Source organism: Asterias amurensis, chromosome 2 (genome assembly GCF_032118995.1).
Source record: "Asterias amurensis chromosome 2, ASM3211899v1".
NCBI classification, from domain to species: Eukaryota; Metazoa; Echinodermata; class Asteroidea; order Forcipulatida; family Asteriidae; genus Asterias; species Asterias amurensis.
In genome coordinates, this window is record NC_092649.1 from 27,827,365 (window position 1) to 27,847,653 (window position 20,289).

Genomic DNA, 20,289 nt, shown 5'->3' on the forward strand with positions numbered 1-20,289 from the left:
AATAAATTCAAAACTTGATAGTCTCCCTGGTAGATTACAGAACTTCTTTTAAAAAACGCCCACTTATGCACGGCACCAACAGAAAAAAACATGTCACACACCACTTATTTACTTATATTTTCACTTCTACTTGCATTAAAATTAACCCCTATTGATGTATGGATTATTTACATACCGTGGCCTTTTGGTCACCAGTCAAATCGTTTGTATTAATTATTTGGCATAATCGCCACACCCATTGAGTAATTAATCACAACACCGTACACAACACAACACAACAGGTGGTTCTGGTGCACTTGTGACATAGAGGGCGCTTGTTATGACACCACTAATTTTTTCGACTGAAACTTTTCCACGAAGCGAGTTAGCAGACGTTATTTTGCAACAACACACACGTTTGACCACTTTTTTTTTGCAGGGCCGGCCAGCCGCGCTCACACACAGCATGTATGCATGAATCATACACAGAGTACACACACGGCGGACACACACACAAACCTGAAGGACTCGTCGCCAGTGTTCAAAACATAAACACAGTTTCTTGTTGAATTCCGTAATTTTCATAAAAGTTGACGAGTATTAGTGTGGAGTTGAAGGCGAGAATCTTCTGAGAGTGAAAACGTACAAACAGCGGGCCAGTGTTTGTGGGTGATTATGGTGAAACGAAATCGGAAATACTCGAAAATAGCCGTGACATAGTATAGTTTTCAGAGTTGGGACATTCCACAACGTAAGGTGAGTAACTTATGGGGGTTTTAACCGTTTGGGCCGGCCATACGCAACTACGCCTTACCATACCACGGTGTTTGGGCACGGCTGCATGACTGATGTTATTGTTATTGATAATTTCTACTTCATTGCTGTCGTTTCGTAATAACTTTGGATTTGGATTGACGGTGTGTGTTTGTGTTGAATGTGTGATTACGTTTTGACCGTTCGGACGTTTTTGAAGTTGAGTTTGACAAGTCAAGTTCGAGACCGACAAAAATTCGAACAGTTGACCAACAGCATGGATGGATTGGACAATTCTTAACATTTTAAAACTTGTTATAAAGTAGCATTTTGAAAAAGTGTTTGTACTAGGTTCAACCATAGGTAACAGTTTTAAGTTATGAGGTTTTGGTAGTGACTAAAATATAGCAGTCAGAAAAGTACCCCCTCCCCCTCCCTGTCCTAGTTGCGATAACGTAACCCTCCTGCTACGCCGTCGGCAGGAGGGTTATGTTATCGCAACTACCCCTGTCCATGGTGCACCTTACCTACATGTAGTTGGTGAAACTGTCCAGAGATTGATTTGTACATGGCGGTAAATACAAAGTTAACAAAATTCAAGAAAAACATTGATCTTGGATTTTGAACAACACTTTTCCTTATAAAGAAATCTCGAACTGGAAAAAAGATGCAGTGTACTCAATAACCGCATTCTTCAATTATCCATTATTCTACAATTCTTGCTTGCTGTGAAATCAATTACAAAACGTAGCAGCCTGGCCGCGAATATGCCATTTTAATCATAAAATCTGTCGACAACTTGAACATCTCATCTCAATTAAAGATAAGGTACTGTGGTATTAAGGCTAGAAGCGTTGTTGTAGACTAGACCGTGTAAGTCTTTCCTGTTACGTAGTTTGTGTTCAAAAATTGGGACTTTTTCGGAACACGATTATTGTGGCCTAAAAAGACTAAAGGCCGGGTCACACTGCAGCGATAACGAGAACGATAACGATCACGACACACAGAGAACGCATTGTATTGGTTGAATTGCTCCACACAGAATACGCACATGCTCATTCAACCAATGGAATGCGTTCTCTTTGTGTCGTTATCGTTATCGATCTCGCTATCGCAGCAGTGGGACCGGGCCTTAAAAGGTCGTGCAATATTAGGGAACCAAAAGTGTCCTAAAGTGTTTGACTACATTCCAGATGTACAAGGTGGATTGTTCAACGTTTGTAATGTTAGCTCTTTGACTTTCAAATAGTGTAGCCGGATGGTTAGTGCTGACCCTATTTGAATCAGTATTTAAAACACATACATCTGGGCTTGGCATTCATACTAATTTATTCATGTGTTTTGTAATGTTGTAGTTAGTTGACTAGCCTTAGTAATGACAGTCAAGTTGACAAACTTGTAAAGTTCTGTGGATAAATGATGAACTGCGTTCTGAAATAATGGCCCTTTTAACGGAACCCAGGAATTTTTCTCCCTTTAAACAGCCTGAAGACAGTTTCTAGCAGAAGTTACCATCAATTGGATTTATAGACTTTGTTGTGCCAAAGTATATTTTTCACTGAAACCAGGACATTTTTACCCTCAAAACAGCCTAAAGATACAACAATTTTTATGAGAAATTACCATAGGATTGTAGTAGACTTTGTTGTACCATGTTTCTCTTTATGGACACAAATTCTCTCTTTCAAATCAATACCAAACTGAGGATGGAAGGGCAAAATAGTTGGGTCCCTTATCGGTGTAATGACAATCACCTTCCACCATTTGTAAGGTTGGCACACTTGGTACATCACAAAGATAGTAGCCTAAGTTATAGCTGCATGGGAAAGACTTTTGATATGAATGTACGTTAGCAATTTGTATTCTGAAATAAATTCCCAACACATTACAAAGTCATTTAAGTTGTCTGCCTAGTAGACCGTGCTAATCTTGTGCATATTCAATCATTTTAAAAGGAACATTCCAAGGGTTCCTGCGTACATTGCATTTTGTGTGAATGATCAAAATAGTGCACTTTAATCAATGTGGCAATGTTTAATGTGCCGACTTATACACAGTCTATATACAGCAATGGTAATCAAGGTGACTGCACTGTAAATTAAAGGCCATGTTGCTAGTTTGGCAGAATGTATGCATGGACATTAGGTTTGTTATTGGAATTGATCTGCATTCATGATTTTCTCCCATGCCAACTTCCTTGTGAGACAGATAATTTTATCTTGTACAGTTGTTTATCTGGTTGAATGCTGGATATTTTTTAATATGTAGTGGATGACAGACCTAGTTTATCAATTAGGCCTAATGTCATTATCTTTTTATATCAGTTTCTGCAAAGTTCACAAAAAAATAACTTATTTGTAAACAAGCCTACTTTTTTAAATTATTGAATGTATACATTGTATAATGTATGTAAATGATAATCAATTACATTTTATAATAGTCACAGACACACGATTATGTAATATCCTATGCATGCATTTCAAACAGATTTTACATGTGGTGTAAGCCTAGATACAGACTGGTTGGTTGCTTGAAATCTGCATGTACAATAAAATAAAAATTTCTCTCCAATTACAGCCAGCCTTTATTGCATTGTATGTTAAGTTCAGATAAACACTTGAAAAAACAAAAAAAATTGGGCCGAAGCCAGAGCACCATATGACACCAAATTTAGTTTCATTTGACCCCTTGCATGACATGAAATGCACCTCCACACAATGTGCGCCCACCATTTTGGGAGTAATTTTCTTTGTGTACATTTTGTATTGCGCAGCGCATCTTGAGCAACTAGTGGTCAATAGTTTGTTTTTTTATATTTTTTTTTATAACCTAGCTCTTTGGTAAAGACTTCAAATGTCATCATAATGTATTTTTTTTTTAACAATGTGTTACATTTCATTATGTGCCTGGTCATGAATGAAATTCAAAATCCAATTTTGAAAGATTGTGTTGCAATGGGCCTCTGTTCAAATACAGTGCTCACTAAAATATTCCAGACAAGATCATATAACAGTATTTTGTTTTTCAATAAAAGCGCGTACTTTCATTGTTCATCATTGCTGCCAAGCGTACAAGGTCACAGGTGGCCCATAGTTGGTGTTCTTTGTGCGATCATGGTCCATTCCATTGAGAACGTCATGCATTATGTAAAAAATACCAATTAAACAATGTAGAAGTGGCGCCACAAACTTGATAATTTCGATCGGCAGTTAATTTTTACCGAGTGAAGAGACTGTATTAAAATGAATAGAGTTCCCAATGTTTTGTGCACACTGAATACTACAATTGAGCAGCAAATGATAACATTTGAGTAGCAACTGATGCATCAGGCCCTTTTTTGAAAAAGGCAAGGCCATTTTCAGTTTTACACTTCCATTGGAAAATCTAAAAGTCTATGGGAAATTTTTGAAAGGGCACCAGGGCCAGAACAAAGAACAACAGAGGCGATGTCCTCCATGCAAAACCATGTAAATCAAGACATGGTTAATCACGCTTAAATTACAGAAATGTTGGCGGACCAAAAACTGTGAATACACAGACAACAATTTCCCCTTCCTCTTTAAAAAACCCCAAATTTATTTTATGAAAGAAGATCAGCAGGCTGGTAAAATATCAACTCAGCAAATGAATTTTCTATGAAACACAGCCAATAATATCCAATTTGTTGACTAGTTTCACTACACTAATCATCCTCAGAACGAGGCACCACCAGTCAGTTGGTGGCTGTGAAAGCACTTTGTTTCTCCAGTCTGTATGACAGTTAAAATTCAAAACTGAACCTGTTAAAAAAAAAAAAGATAACAGAAGGTTACCACTTGATAGTGTTCTTGAGTTGAATTGTTTGCAAACACCCTCAAATTCACAGCCAAATGTTATCACCAACTGTAAATTATGAAGTTTGTACCTTGTACCTTTCATAGAAACCCTAATGGTTAAGCGAGGTTAGGTTTGACAATTGAGGAATGTAATGTGATAGATGTATTGTGATGTTATTAAAGGTACTGACACAACTGGTAAATACTAATTTTATTAGCAAAATAGTTTTTATTTGACCAGTGTGATTAAGAAAATTTCTTTTTTTATTGACCGAGCAAGGATTCGGTCTGACTTTATTTATTACACCAACAGCAATGGCATTTTACATGAATTTGAACACAATGAAATTTATCTATCGTCAAAAAAAAAAAAAGTAACCAAAACTGTAACCACATCTTTAATGAAGTGTAACCTGCTAGACCGTGGGAACCAATGCAAGGGAAGGTTATACCAATGGGTCACCCACGCATTGTGGCTCTTAGTCTCCCCTTAGCAAAGCTTGCTCTGATGCAGCCCGGGCTCCCTCTGAGTTGAAAATCTAATAGAAATCGGCAGCGGTTGTGGTTTTTTGATTGGCTAATCGGTCATTTCCCCTGAGTCCTCGCAACAAATTGACTGTCACTTTTGGGTCTAGAAAAAGGGTCTATAGGATTGTGTGCATTGTTGGAACAAGTTTCAACTTGATTTTGCTGAAAAATACTATGCAGTTGCTCTTGGTGAATTCTGTTGGCCACTTTAAATAGTTGATGAAATGTAAACTTTTTACTCAACTGTTTGTTTTAAAACCATAAACTTATGATTTGATTTCACATCCAGTAGAAGCACCAATAACAGGATGAATACAAATTTAATTCTACTTTTTTTCCTTCAATTAATAAGTACTGATGGTAAATCACATCTAATTGGGCTTGTATAATGCCAGGAAATTCGATGTTAAAAAATTAAAGATGAAAGAGAAGAACTGTTCAGGGTAACAAAATACTGGAAGAAAATGCCACAATTGGGAAACCCACGCAATCAGGTAGGAAATAAAAAATGTTTGGAATAAATAATATTTAATTGAATTGGAAAACTTGATACATAAAACCATGTGACAAAAATTGTGGGTACTAAAATCTAATTACTATAGGGGGTTAAACTTGGCTATTCAAATACACACTTGGAATTGTAAAGCGTAATTTTTTTTTTTTTTTAAATACAAGACACTATAAAACTACCATAATAAAGCCATTTAGTGAGCATTATTACAAGAAGCCATGGCAGATGGTACACAAGAAGGCACTATGTTTTCGTATGTGGACCTTTCTGATTTCGAACAGGTTGTAGGAAGATGTGTTGATCAGAAGGGGGCAAGGTGAAGTTAATTTTAGCTTCTTGAAGGAGGGAAAGGTTCCAAGGTTAACAGCAACTAATGCATTATCCCCTGCTGCGGCAGGTGTCGTAAATTACATGTGTGCACCTCTTTATGTCTTCCGGAAACTGATATAATTTGGAGAGAAAGTTGTGCCAAGCACCAAAGAGACCTTCTCTTGGGTGATTTTTTTTGCTAATGAGAACCTCTCCCTGGTACTACAAAGTGGGTGTTGACCACCTTATGACCTTCATCCTGCTCAAGGAATACAAACAATCATGAGGCTTAATCTCTGGATCACCTTTTTAGGGGGGCTGTAGAATTCTCAGAAATCTTCTGGCAGAGGGTTTTAGGTCTTGTTTTGTAAGCCTATATCATGGCTTTAATTTAAACACATGCACAGTTTTCAAAAACCGAACTTGTTGGTCAAATTTGCAATTTTCATTTATAAAGGACCACAATGGTTGTCTTTTCCACACCCCCCTCCCCTCGGAAGGGGAAGTCTGCCCCTTGTGTATGATTTATTTCAAAATCAGCTTTTTTAAAGCTAAAATCCAGATGTTGGGTCAGCGTAATTGACAATTGACATATTCATTTTGATAATTGACATTATTTACCATTTTCGTTTACCATGTATCACTACATTGTCTTTTCCTCAACCAACATAATTGACAGAATTAACCATTTTCATTTATAATGCATCACAGTGGTTGTCTTTTCCTCAACCACCCCACCCCCCCCCCCCTGTGGATGATTTATTTCTCAATCAGATGTTAGTAAAACCCTCTCTGGGTTTTGAAGCGAAAATCCAGATGTCAGGTCAGCATAATTGACAGAAACGCCTTGTCTCCTGTCTGGGTCAAGTTCAGTCCTGAAGTCGTAAATTGTCAATTTTTTTAGCGGTCAGATTTTGTAATGGATACAGTGGTGAATTACCCCTAAAATTAATGATCATACAAACTTACTTGGTAAAGAACACCTTGAACTTGAAGAGTTGTTGATATTACAAAACATTGTTAGGAATGACACCCTTTTTGAGAAAAGGGTAGTTTTTCATCCTAAAAATTTGAACCTGAGAAAGGCTTCGGCATGAAGCCTCTCAGTCATCAGAAAACACATCTAGTTCTATGCAACGAGGGTATTTTTTCTATCAGTATTTTCTTGCAACTTCGATGACCAAGTGAGGCAAACTTTTCACATATTTTTTTTTTCATGAGAGCATTCAGTGAATGAAATTGATTCAAATTTTGGGATGAACACAGACAAATTGATTACAGCATGACTTGAATCTGCGACTCCCAGAAACCTGTTGGCGCTCTACCAACTGAGCTATTTAGCCCTAATGTTAGCGTCTTCTCTCCCTGTTTCCTTAATATTTTTGTGTGTGGAGCCAGTCAGAAGCTACAACAACCTGTTGCTGTGTAGCCATGGATCACGACCAAATTACAAAAACTGCGTCACAGGACTAACTGTGTATTCAATGCATTTATGCTAATGATTTTGCAGGCTGGCAAAATTTTATCTATCATGTTAAAGTTATTCTGATTGGCGTGTACAAATTATTAAAACAGTGTTTAGTCGGACTAGTTGGCAGTCATCTGGCTTGATGTACTACTCTAGGATGTCCTTGGTTGGAACCAGAGGGGGTAGGTTCTTAAACACTGACAAGTTCCCAATCAATTACCAGGGACCAGCTAAGCTTGGTCATTGACCCTTGTAACTAGTATGAAATAATTGGGAAAGCAAAACATGATTAAGTTACCAGATTGAATTGATAAAAGTGTCTAGATAAACATGCATCTATTACATCTAACTTGACATAAGAACTTTCCTTTTCACTGCTATCCATGCGTAAAATGTTAAGATTTCTGACTGTTAACCTTCACTTTCTATATTCTGGTGATATTTTACGGTAATTTGCTTGCAACAGAAACCATTTGAAACCATTCAACTGCACAGGTTTCATATGGTGGCACATTTGGGGTGCGTTTTCGTGGCTGTATTTCAATGTTTTGGTTGATCACTGGACATTGAAGTAAACAGTTAAAATTGTCTACGACTGCGAAAACGCACCCCTGTGTGCAGAAGTAACTGTGTACTGTCTGTGTATTAAATGCAATTACCATGGTATATGATAGGCTGGCATAGTTTATTGAATGGTCAGACAGTAGGAGGGTTGACTGTGTGCTGTGATAGATATCGTATTGCAGACTTGCATAGTTTATCTCTCATTCAAAACCAGAGTTAATGATATTGAATGGTCAGACAGTAGTAGGAGGGTCTTACCCGAGTTTTCAAATTACTATATGGACACAGGACAGCTTTTGTATTTTGTAGAGACTTGTAAAGTATATTCTGAGAGAGTAGATTGGAGAGGGTTTTTTGCCCCAATTAAAAGCAACCAATACACTTTTGCTTTGCGGGTGATTCCATGTTGTTATTTTGCAGATGTTCTTGAGGTTCTTCGTCTTTTCGTTTCCAATTTGGATAAAAACCTTTTCAAGCAATGTTGGGATAGACCTTCACTATCCGGTTCCCACCTGAACATGCAATTAAAGTCAATGAGAAATTGATTTTGATTGATTTTGATGAGATCAATATTGATTCATGCTACCTCTTTCATCAGGCATCCAACTTCCCAGCTGATCGGCTGATTTCCTTGTTCAGGCATGCAGCTAGTATTTCAGCTGATCAGGGCCCCATTTCATGGCTCTGCTTACCCCCAAAAGTCTGCGCTTATGATCACTGTTCTCCACTTACTGTGCAAGGGACGAACTTATTGGCTAACTGTGTAAGCAAAGAATGCCTAGAAACGTGGAGTACGCACAGGTATAAGCAAAATTTCACTGCTAAACCCAATTTCAATTCATGGAACTCTGTGAATGAGAGCATTGATTTTACGGGTAGTCGGTCTGAGCTACCAAAAGAACATACCTGGTGCAGAAAAGATTTTTATTTGTAAATTAATGTCAAACACTCGCGCCCAAGGTGTTACAGAGCTCAAAGAGTACACAATCAAAATTAATAAATGTTTTGTGTTTCCTCTAGAAATATCAGAGTAATGCTGTAAAAATATGATTATTTAAACTTCTATACTACATGAAGTGCAGGGTGTATAAATCTCCCTTTTCCAAATAGCAAACTTGCGTATTATGTCTGTCTACGTACATGTACTACTTGTGACTTGTGTTAGTTCTTTTAAGGGGTCACTTCTTTAAAATGTTGTGACATAATTATAAGGACAGTCTCCCCAGAGAAACCTAATTATATTGTAAACCGTGACTTCTGTAGTCTGCATATCATGGTTTGGCTGACCTTTGACTCTGCCGGGAGAAAAAAGAGCAAGTTCTGGTGCCTGATCAATCATAGAAATTACAGCCATTCACACTCAAGTGGTCCCATCGAACCCAGGGAGGGGTATCATACACACTCTATGACCCTAGAAGTTTCTGGGAGGTCGCCTGTCTGTCTTGCTAGAATAGAGTCTAGACCTTGCCAGGGTGGCACTGTCACTGCAGATAGGCTAGAAGTGCACATGATTAATGTGTATTGATTAAGGGAAATTTACAAAAACAGGGGCTTGGAATAAAAGTTGGATTCTTGTGTTTGCAAACTATACCCAGGGAGGTGGTGGTTGTGTAAATGGTCTGATGCTAAATGCCCTGTCACTTTTTATTAATATCTCATATGTCTTTGAAAATGTCTGTGAAAGGAGGTGACACTTCTATTGTCGAAACCCTGTATTTTCTATGCTTAGAATGTATCTCATTCCACGTTGGTTTTTAATTATCATGTTACCATGTCCTCACAAGGAAGCTTTTACTTTTTACAGATTATGTACCCCCCCTACCATGCCCCAACCAATCAAGAAAAGTGGAAAGCTTAAAGTAATCTGAGAACTGGACCTCGGCTCAGGCTCTGTAATAAATTTTGGAAGCAGTGCAAGCCTACATTAACCTACATTTTACACTGAGTTTCCAAATGGATCCAGAAGCTTAATGGCAGAGCTTTGGAAAAAAACTTGGTATACTTTTGAATTCCTTCAAATCATGGGTTCTTTGACCGCAGAGGAATGGTATGTCGCAAGGTAACCACCCAATTCAGATATTTTGCAAACAAAGACCGGCAACATTCTAAAGAGTCTCCACTTGTTACAGCCTCAAGTAGGATTAAGGAGACCTTAGACCCACTTGTATAGACGAGAAGAAAAACTGCGAACTGTATGGAAGCTTTGCACACTGCACCCATCTCAATAGTCTAGGCCTATGTGTTGTGTGCTTTCTGTAACAGTGGGTACTTTTGATAGTTGGGTTGAATATTTTGCAGTTATTTTGTCATCACAAAAACTTAAAACTTGTAGTGCACATTAACGATACATCTGATGAGTGTCAATTGGTTGCCGTTAGATGTTTCTATCATTTTGGGTGTGTATTTGTAGAGTCAGGTTGACAGGCTGGTATGACAGGTGGAATGTGGTTTGATTTTATAAGTATAATTTGATATGTTGGGGTTTTGAGTCATTATGTGATGCACTGTTATTGTGCATAGATTGTATCAATGCACTGCTAATTTTTATATGTTTGTATAATGTGAAGAAGGTGAAATACTGTGCATCACTGTATGAAATACTGAGTCGATGATTGGGTTTGTCTGCAAAATGTTGATATTAAAAGGAAATGCGTATTAGGAGCATCAGAATACCATTTTAAGTCATGTATGTAGTAGACAGAATATCAAGTAGGTTGTCCAAGATCTGAATAGGATGACAAAAGGAGAATTGGATTTCCCGCTGGCCAAAAGCATGGCAGGCCTGGTACTTTACAGAGGCAACTCAGGCGTTTGCCTGGATGCCCCCTGGTCAATGCCTTCGTGCTCTTGAAATGCTCTACAGTAGAAATTAGCAATTTCCTCATTGGGTGCCCTTTTTTACTAAGGAGAAATGCCTTGGTGCCCCTGCCCTTTCAAAAATGAAACATACAGGCCTGGCATGTTCTATAGTTCAGTGTTAGACCACCTCTATGTGGTTACACATTGTAAATGTAATAAAATAAAAGAGAAAGTAGAAAAATTGACCAAGTATGCAGAAAAAAGACCATAGATTCCAGTTGTAGAATTAGTTTGGCCCTTCGCCTCACCTCTTGTGTTTCATCATTTAATTTACCAATTGAGGTTTGGAGATTGAAGTGACACCATTCCTTTTCTATGGTTCATTCCTGCAGTGATGTTGGAAACCAGGGGAATGTGTGTGGTTGCAAAAATAAAGTCACCGTTGAAAGCTTGAAGAATAGTGCATTGTCAGGTGGCAGTCAGGCAGAATCCTGAAGGAAAAGAAGTGTTGGACTGGTAGGAGTAGCATGGACATTTTGGCTGGTAACCTTTAGTCTAAGCAACAAATTGTAGGATAGGCCTGGAATAGCAGGTCTTGGTCTTGGCCTTGGTGTCCTTTCAAAAGTTTTCTTTTGACTTTATAGATTTTCCAAAGGAAGTGGCGTGTGCAAAGTGAAATGGCCTTGCCCTTTTAAAGATGAAATTCTAGGCCTGGTAGACATGCGCCCAAAGACACAATTTTGTCTGTCACTCGTTAGCGTAATTTGCCGTGTGTTGTGCTCAAGTGCATACAAACGAAAAGGTGTATTACATTAAGAGCCTCGATGTACTGTGCAAAAAATGTACTTCAATTATACTGTTACATAATCTCTTTTAAAATAAACATGTGTACATGTGATAGAGTGATTGAAACATTGATGGATCATACACACACCACAGACACTAGACAGGGACACTCGAGTTCAGCTACATGTAGCCTAATTAGTGCTAGGTTACATATAGTCACATTTTTGATACAGGATGCGTACTTGTGTTATGTTCATATTAAATTTAAGTTAAAATATGTTGGAAATTCATCCTTCATATACGTTGACAGGCTTGATACTTCACGCATTGCCTCCATGCCCCCTGGTTATTGCCTTGGTGCCCTTGAAATGCTCTCAGTAGAAATTTAAAATTTTCTCATAGGATGCCCTTTACGCCTTGGTGCCTTCCCTTATCCTTTCAAAAGCAAAGCAATACAGGCCTGCGTTGACATCTTAATCAGTGTGATCATGGAGGTACCTCCATGGTGTGATTCAGCAAATGACTGAATGACAAGACGCATTGTAACTGAGTCATGGATAGAATTACCCTCTGTGGAGCTTCATGTGTTTCAAACTATTTTAGGTAGGATACAGGCTGATGAATGTCCAGCACATGGATTGATCATCACATCACTGCAGTTGTCAATGTCAATCATAACAGTTTGTTATAGCAACATTGAACACTGTAATAAAATACATTTTGTACTTTGTGTTAAAGTGCACTACACTACACATCATGTATCATGTGTACTTTTTCAAATTGGTTAAAACCATTTGATTTTATAAATCACTAGAAAGTTGTACTTGTACAATGTATGCACTGTCATCTTTTTAGTTTCTTCAGGAGCTTTTGGTGTTTTACTTTCTTCTAAGACTGTTCCAAGAAAAGTTTCACTTATTTCCATGGCCTTTGGTCCTGAGACAGTCTTTTGTGGCGGTTGTCAGTGATAAGGTAAATTACCATCTCCTCATACAAAGAGATGGAATGTGTGGTGTTAGAGAGGAAGATTTGTAGGTCATCTTCGGACAATCGGACTCCACTCTCTCATTGTATAGATACAAAGACAGAATTTCTTTCAACACCATGGAATTTCCTTTTTTTACACTTTACCTTTTAAAGGGGATGTAGGCCTAGGATGTACAGTGAAGACCTATATCAGGCCTCAAAATAACCTACGGCACTCAAAGTAATTGTCTTGGTGCCCTGTGCTTTTGCTTTCGTTCCCTGTACAAATGTGCATGTTCCTCATAGAAGTGTCCCTTATCAGAGGGAAATTGCAGTCCGTGCCCCTTTAAGAGCAAAGTTCAAGGCCTGCTAAGCGTATATTTCTTTGAAAATAAATAATAACTTAATTTCAAAGCTATTAAACTAGTTACTTTAAAATGTATTAAAACTTTGACTTGATAAAATGTTAGCTTAACAAACCCCAAATTATTGGATATAAATATTCTACACCAGAATTTATCAATACATTTGAAACTTTGATTTGTGTTGATCTTAACTTCGAAATGTAATTCAAGTTATTAATATTAAAAAATGATTGTTAAATGTTAAGAAACATTGAAAACAAAATTGAACATCAAATTTCAAAACAGAAATTTACTCATGACAAATGTTTACTTGATGTTAGTATTTTCATTTTGTTTTTCTGTTTATGTTTTCATAACAATCTCTGATTGTTCAATAGAGCACATGCTGTACACAACTCTACACACAAGGCCATTCAAGTAATAACAAAGCTGGCTGCGAAACTCAAGGTAACGCACACCAGTTGAAACAGTAACATAAAATAGTGACATAACACAAATGTGTTTCCACATGGTTTCCACACGGATCACTTGTAACAAAGTGATCTTACTCGGCAGGTGCTGCCTGAAAACCCCCCAACATACCTAAAAAAGAAAAACAAAAACACCCCCAAACATACATAAAAAAGAAAAAAAAACACCCCAACACAACAACTTCAACATGATTGAACTACATGACAACTCTCCCTAAACAACAGAGCAAGATAAATAAATAGACGTCTGACTTCCTTGCAAGAAAAACAAGCTATTTTCAGAGAGCTTTTTTTCCCACCCCTGTCGTAAAAAAGTTTTCAAGATTTCTCACAGCTGCTTTCCCTTGGATGGAATAAACCCAACATGTCTAATGCTGAACATCCTTTGTATCGCTAAACATCAACACCCATAAAATTGAAAATAAACAGTGGAGTTTGGGTGGAGATTTTTTATTAGTTGGGAAATAAATTGAAACAGGTTGTCTTCATAAAGGTCGTACTGACCCTTGACCCCGAAGGCATGGCCGTGCCCACATCTGTCATCATATTAAGTGATGTACAATAAATATTTGAAAGGTTAGTGGATAGGAAAAAAGTTGCGGAGGAATTTTAGGTTTAAATTGGACCAAAATGATCAAATTAAGTTTGTTTCTCTGAGGTCAGGTTCAGGCCATAGAGTTTCAGTATCAACTTTGTACTTGAAGTATCGTAGAGTTATTTTATTTTTTGGAGGGAAGCAGAGTTTGCTTGAAGTTCATATAATCTTGAGTGAGCATCTACATATTAGGCCCATACAAACTTGTATTTTGTTAGATTGTGTTTGTACTAACAAAAAGTAAAGTAAAACTTTGTCCACAGGACGTGGATAGTAAAGTATACCTAAACATCATTATAAGGATAAACCAAAATAACATTCTTTTTACCTGATGCAATATTAATATCCATAGTTTGACCATGTACAGAAAAAAAAAAAAAAAGGTTTCCTTGAAGTTCTTGCACTTTTTTTATTGATACACTTGCCCCAGGAAGACCTTTGCAGGCACTGGCACCATAGCAACCTGGTTTCTTTACCAGGTTCTTGATAAACAATACTATTGTTATGACATCGTTTGTCAACTTGTACTGAAGTGTTTTTCTTTTCCCATGATGAATTGTAAAACAGAGGGGGAAAAAAACACGGTAGACAAGAAACCTTGGAAAGCATGTTGAAACTTGAACTGCGTTACACCCACATAAGTTTACATGCGGTATGTGAGTGTCTTACAGGTGTGTGCACATAACGTCATGCACCAGAACATACCGAGTACAGCTCAAGTTTCCCACACTGTTTTGTTGTAAACATGTCATAATGAAATTGGACCGGAGGCTCCTATTTATATAATTTAACCTGTCTGCCCTACGTCCAGTCCGATACACATTTTTTCCCTGGGTGCGTTGACACCTCTCAAATATCTGGTTGTATCCATTACTGTAAACTGCATTCCCATGAAAATCCGATCCAAAGTACAGTTTGAGTTCCCAAATAAATATTTGTTTTCAAAATTATTTTTCAAAATTTTGAGAGACCAGATGGTGAAAAGTTCGCAGCCCCCTTGTCGTAAATTTATTTTGACATGAGCAGCGTAGGGAAAAACATGTAACTGTGAAGTCATTGTTCATGCTCTCGAACTGTGCGCTGACAATGTGTCAAAAAACTTAAGGAAGGGAAGCTGGAAAATTAGGTTTAAAAAATGGGGGTTAAGAAAAAGTGGGTTGCTGGAAACGAAAACCTTTGAAGTCATTGTTTCCGCCTTGTGTTCAAAATGTGCTTCAATGTGTCAGATATAAAGATTGGAAGGAAGCTGGAAAATTAGGTTAAGAACGGCAGGAACTCTTGATCTCTCATGGAGGGGGTTTGTTCACCTGCTGGTGTGGTGCCACGTCAATCATATCCTAAACTAACAACAACATGACAGATTTTGTGTTCCGTGATACTTTCTAAAGTTTCAGTCAGAACTCGTTGATCAAGAAAGCAAGGGAAGGTGGAAGCCTGGTACATGTACTTCTATGATGCTGTCCTGGTTGCCCCTTGAAATGTATACATAAGTAGCATTTCCCTCTTTAGCCCTCTTCACACTACCAAGACAATTCCACGGACATCAAGTAACTTAGGCATTTTCTTGGGAATTAATCCCCCCTACTGACCACCCACAAAAATATTGACAAAATTAGGGAGAACGCTAAATGGATAGATTGCTTAGTTGGTAGAGCACTGGTACCTTAATCTGGAGGTCGTTGGTTCAAATCACGCTTTTCGTCATTTTTCTTTACTCAACCCAAAATCGTGTCCCTTGTAGTTTATTACAATGCGTTTGTGCACAGGAATAAAGTCTGCAATATTGCATTTCATTTGTTTTGCATAAAATGTGATTCCCAACTTTTTATACAGTCTGGAATAGAAGAATCATTGTCCTTTCCTCTTGTCATACAAAGTGGAATAGACTTTTCTAGGTGAGCAGTTCTGATTGATTTTATTCACTTCATTGCTTGGTACCAATCCTCAAAAGTACACGCCCTTTTGGAACAGGCCAGCATTACAGATCAAGGTTTGTGCAGTCTGAAGACACAAAAGCCCAATTAAATTTGGGCCTCCAACCATTACTAGATAATTTAGAGCATCAAATCCTCATGTCCTTCATAAAAAAAAATGTTATTTAAAAAGAAACAAGTGTTAACAAAGATAAGAGTTAATAAAAACCTTTTGTGGTATCACTTTAGATTGAAACTAAAAATTTAATTGCCACTCAAGAATGTGTGTTTTATTATGACGTTAAATGGAAAATGATGATGCCGTTTTTGTATCTGAAGAAGTGTTTTCACCGGATGCGAGGGGTTGGTGAATGGGTAGAGTTGAATAGTGTACTATAACTACCATCTGTACTTGCTCAATAAGCCCACTCAATCCACTGTAAAGGTTAAGTAATTTCCCAGGTTTGAACGATTTAAAAAACGTAACAGCTAGGTATGTTACGCATTGACTGGTTAACTTTAGCCTGCTGTAATAGCTGAGGCGTGACTAGATGGTATTTAATGTGCGTAGGGAATGGATTGTAAAAATATGGAAATTTTTACCACCCAATCAATGTTCCTTAAATGAAAAGGTTGTATTGAATAAGCTTGGGCGATATCACGATATTATCGAATATCGCGATATTAATTTGGAAACGATTTCAATATCGGATGAATTTGGTTTTAATCGAAATATCGAAATATCGATATATCGCGATATATCACGATAATCGCGATATATCGCAATATCGATTAAATATCGCGATGTATTTGCTAGCTGAGACATCCCATAGGTTTGGAGTAAAACCAGAAGAATAGGTCATTAGAACACCTCTCTTAAGCTATGACTGTCTCTTCTACAACTTTCACTTGAAGTTTGAAGACTGATGATGTCAAATTTCATTAATTGCGATTATATCGAATATCGCGATATATTGTCGGCGATATATCGTGAATAAAATAAATCGATATCCCCCAAGCTTAGTATCAAATAACCTATTCTTTTTGGATTCTTCATATCAAATGTGTTTTAAATTCATAGATGTTGTAAAAAAGATTTTATGCACATGGCATAAATTGTGTACATGTGGCAGTCGCACCCTCAATAAGAAGGTTGCTTGTTGGCCCAGTCTGTTTGCCTTACAATGAATGTATGATTTCTATTGTTTCGTCGTTGGTTTTATTACCGTAATAAAGTAAGATGGCGATGGAATGATTCAAATGAAGGTCCATGTAAACAGAATGTACACAGTAGGCCTGGAATTCATCTTTGAGAGGGCAAAGGCCATTTTAATTTTGCTAAGGGCCCTTCCATTGGAAAATGTTGAAGAAAATGTGAAACGTGTGAAGGGGCACCAAGTCCACGACCAGGGCAACCAGAGGCCATAATACCGTAGCCTCTGTGTAATTCAAGGCCTGAAAATGGGTTCTCTCTAAAATCTCATTTAGTATTTTATGTACAAAGTTTTTGGTTAACACTCTACACAGCAGACTGAATAGAGCCAGATTTTGAAATCAACTGGAATTTTGTTGGAACCAAACCATAAAATTGCTCTCTAAAATTTAGAATAGTGTCAGCATTTAGACCATGCATTAGTCAGGTTTGTTTGAAGTACACCCATGGAATGTGTTCAAGGACTCTGTGCACACATAGGATTAGTAATACCAACTGTTCCTGATTCAACAATGTTGAGTTGAAAAGGCAAACCTAGACAGCCTCATCCTAGTAATTGAATATTTACTTACAGAGATTGCTTGCGGAAATCAATTTGGTCAATACTGAATCCATTTTGTTGTGTACCATGTTCCTTCCTTCACGCTGTGACTAGGCGTCTCAGTTGAGCGGGAAGTTCTCAGGTATGATCAACTCATGAGAGGTAAATTACAGACCTGTGTGCTTCGTTTTTAAAAGTGCAAGGGCACCAAGCATTCTCCTTGGTAAAGGGCAACCTAAGAGGATATTATACATTTCTATAGAAGAATTTCAAGAGCACCCAGGCATGGAGGCAATTACCTTCGTTGCCGCGGTGAAGTATCGGGCCTGAAGTTACTTTCAAATCACACCCCAGTACAACTTTATTGAAAGGCCAAACTTACGAAGGCCGTTGTACAACAGTCAAAAAAAGATGCCTCAACTATTGTGAATTACTCTCTAAGTCTCTTTAAAATCCTTCAATCCATTGGAACAAGGTTTTCAAGTTGCTACAAATCCTAGTTGGCTGACATTTTGCTTTGTCTATTGGGAGCTAATGGGGCTTATAAATGGCGCCTTTTTGATTGGGCTGAGCTGGAGATTTGTTGAAGGTCACTGATGAGATCTTGTCCTCTGATGCCTGGGTCTTCCCCTTTGTACCTTAAAAGGGTTTTGATACTTTTTGTAGATCAAGTTTTTAGCCTCAAATCCCTATTCACTGTGAATGAGATGGAGGTGGAAATCAAGGCAAGACACCATTACACCAACCCGACCTCCATGACTCTTATTGCTGCACTCTGGAAAAATTACTGTAATCAAAAAATGTTGTTTAACAATGAGAAGACGGAAGCGGTTGGGGAGTTTTGTTGGGGAGTTTTGCAATGAAGTTACATAGTGTGATGATGCAAAGTACAATGATATTGCGTTTCCTTTGACCACATCCATGTTTTCTCCGTAAATGATTGTAACATGATCCGCCGACTTCAGTCAGGCAAGGTACAACAAATCAATGATTAAAGAAACACAGTGTTGGTTTCTAAACAGGTTGTCTCTTTATTTACAGTTTGATATACTCTAACCAAGGCTCATTTTGGGGGAAAATCCTTGAGACTTTATTAGCTCAAACTGAATACTGCAAACATATAAGAAATACACTAAAATATAATACTTGGTAATCATGTTTTTGAGCAAGGACCCACCTCAAAACCCACAAACAATCTTAAACAACATTGTAATGTCTTTATGTTAATGATTTCTTTTGCCCATATCGACTCTAAACCCCATAATCCAACTTGGTTTCAGGCCATTCTGTCACGATTTTCATGAAAATTTGTATTTATCAAAATCAAAGCATTTCCGGTCCATTCAGGATTATTGGTGGTAAAATAAAATTTAAAAAAATATAAACAAAAACTGGAAAAAGTTAATTTCAATTTTTAAAACAAGGGAAAGAAAAAAGTTGAAACCCAACACGATATTGAAACTGAAAATTGGTTATGGTGGATGGGTAAAAAAGATTGTTGAAAAACAATTGATAACACTTTGATAACTCTGAAAGGCCTACAACAAAACTACATCATCTTTAATTATAATCGCTTCCAAATTCATTCTTCAAATTGCAATATTTTACCCCAGTATAGTTCAACGTCCTGCCTGGCGCTCATTTGTTTTGATACTAAACATCCGGCACCCTGCAGTGCTACTTTATGCGCCAAGAATAGGACATTAGGAATTACATCAAATTAACCAGGAACCTTATCAGACTTGTACATTGTTATACATCTTAAACCTAATAAGAATATCTAATTGCCTTTCAAATTACCAAGTGACGGTTGAAAATTCTACGGTAATTGGTGATTAAAACAGATGTGTGAAGATGGAATTTCATTGCTGTTGTGTGATGTAATACAGTTGTTGTACGATGTAATGAAGTTGTACAATGTTCTGTCTTAACTATTTTGTATCATGTGCATGAACAAGACTTAAGTTCTCCTGAAGACGAGCACAGTATACTTTTTGAAACGACGAGACCACACCGCTCTTTTCAGAGCCAACAGTCCCACAAAAGAGATTTACACATAGTTGTACACGCAAGTTTACTGTTTATTTATAGTTTCTTCCTATTAACCCACACCATGCAAAGCTTCAAACAATACTTGAGATTAATTGACAAATTTGTTTTGTAGTGCATGATGTGGCTTCACTGTTATGTAGGCCTACCAGTTTTCTTTAAAAATGTGTCAGCAGGCCATTTTGAAAGGGAGAAAAAGAAAGAAAAAAAAAGGCCCTCCTCCTTCCTTTTATCAAAAAAGGCAGGACGCTTTTATTTTTGTTTTTGCCCTTGCTGATCCAGCTCCAGTTTCTAGGTACAATTCACAAACAAGTAAAACCACTTTTCTTCAAATGTTTCATATTGTTCATTAAGATATTTATCACATATTCTGATGAAAAAGTTTTATAACAAGTTTTTACTTGACAAAACTTGATTTATGATTTTGTGGTGAACTTGGTTTGGCTAAACTGTTTAGATAGCGGCCAGTGACCAAAAGTTGACCCTCCCCCCTCTCAAGAGTGGTATTATAAACCACACAGGAACCACCATTCTTCTAGAATAGTCAAAGTTAACAGGGCCTTTTCAGAACCACTGCACTAGCTTCCGGATGTGTTTGATTGAGCAATTGTGTTTGCCATCCAGCTGGAAATAGTTTTGATAGATCTTCGCATCCCATTGGGTCC

The 20,289-nt window shown here is 37.5% G+C and overlaps 1 protein-coding gene across 1 annotated transcript in view; it reads left to right on the plus strand.

The window, feature by feature from the left end:
* Positions 1–443: 443 nt before the first annotated feature.
* The window catches only part of LOC139954535 (plexin A3-like), an 86,442-nt gene continuing 66,596 nt past the window's right edge, over positions 444–20,289 (plus strand). The window contains exon 1 of the mRNA XM_071954379.1: positions 444–735. The gene's annotated coding sequence lies outside the window, so the exon portion shown is untranslated. The remainder of the gene's footprint in view (positions 736–20,289) is intronic.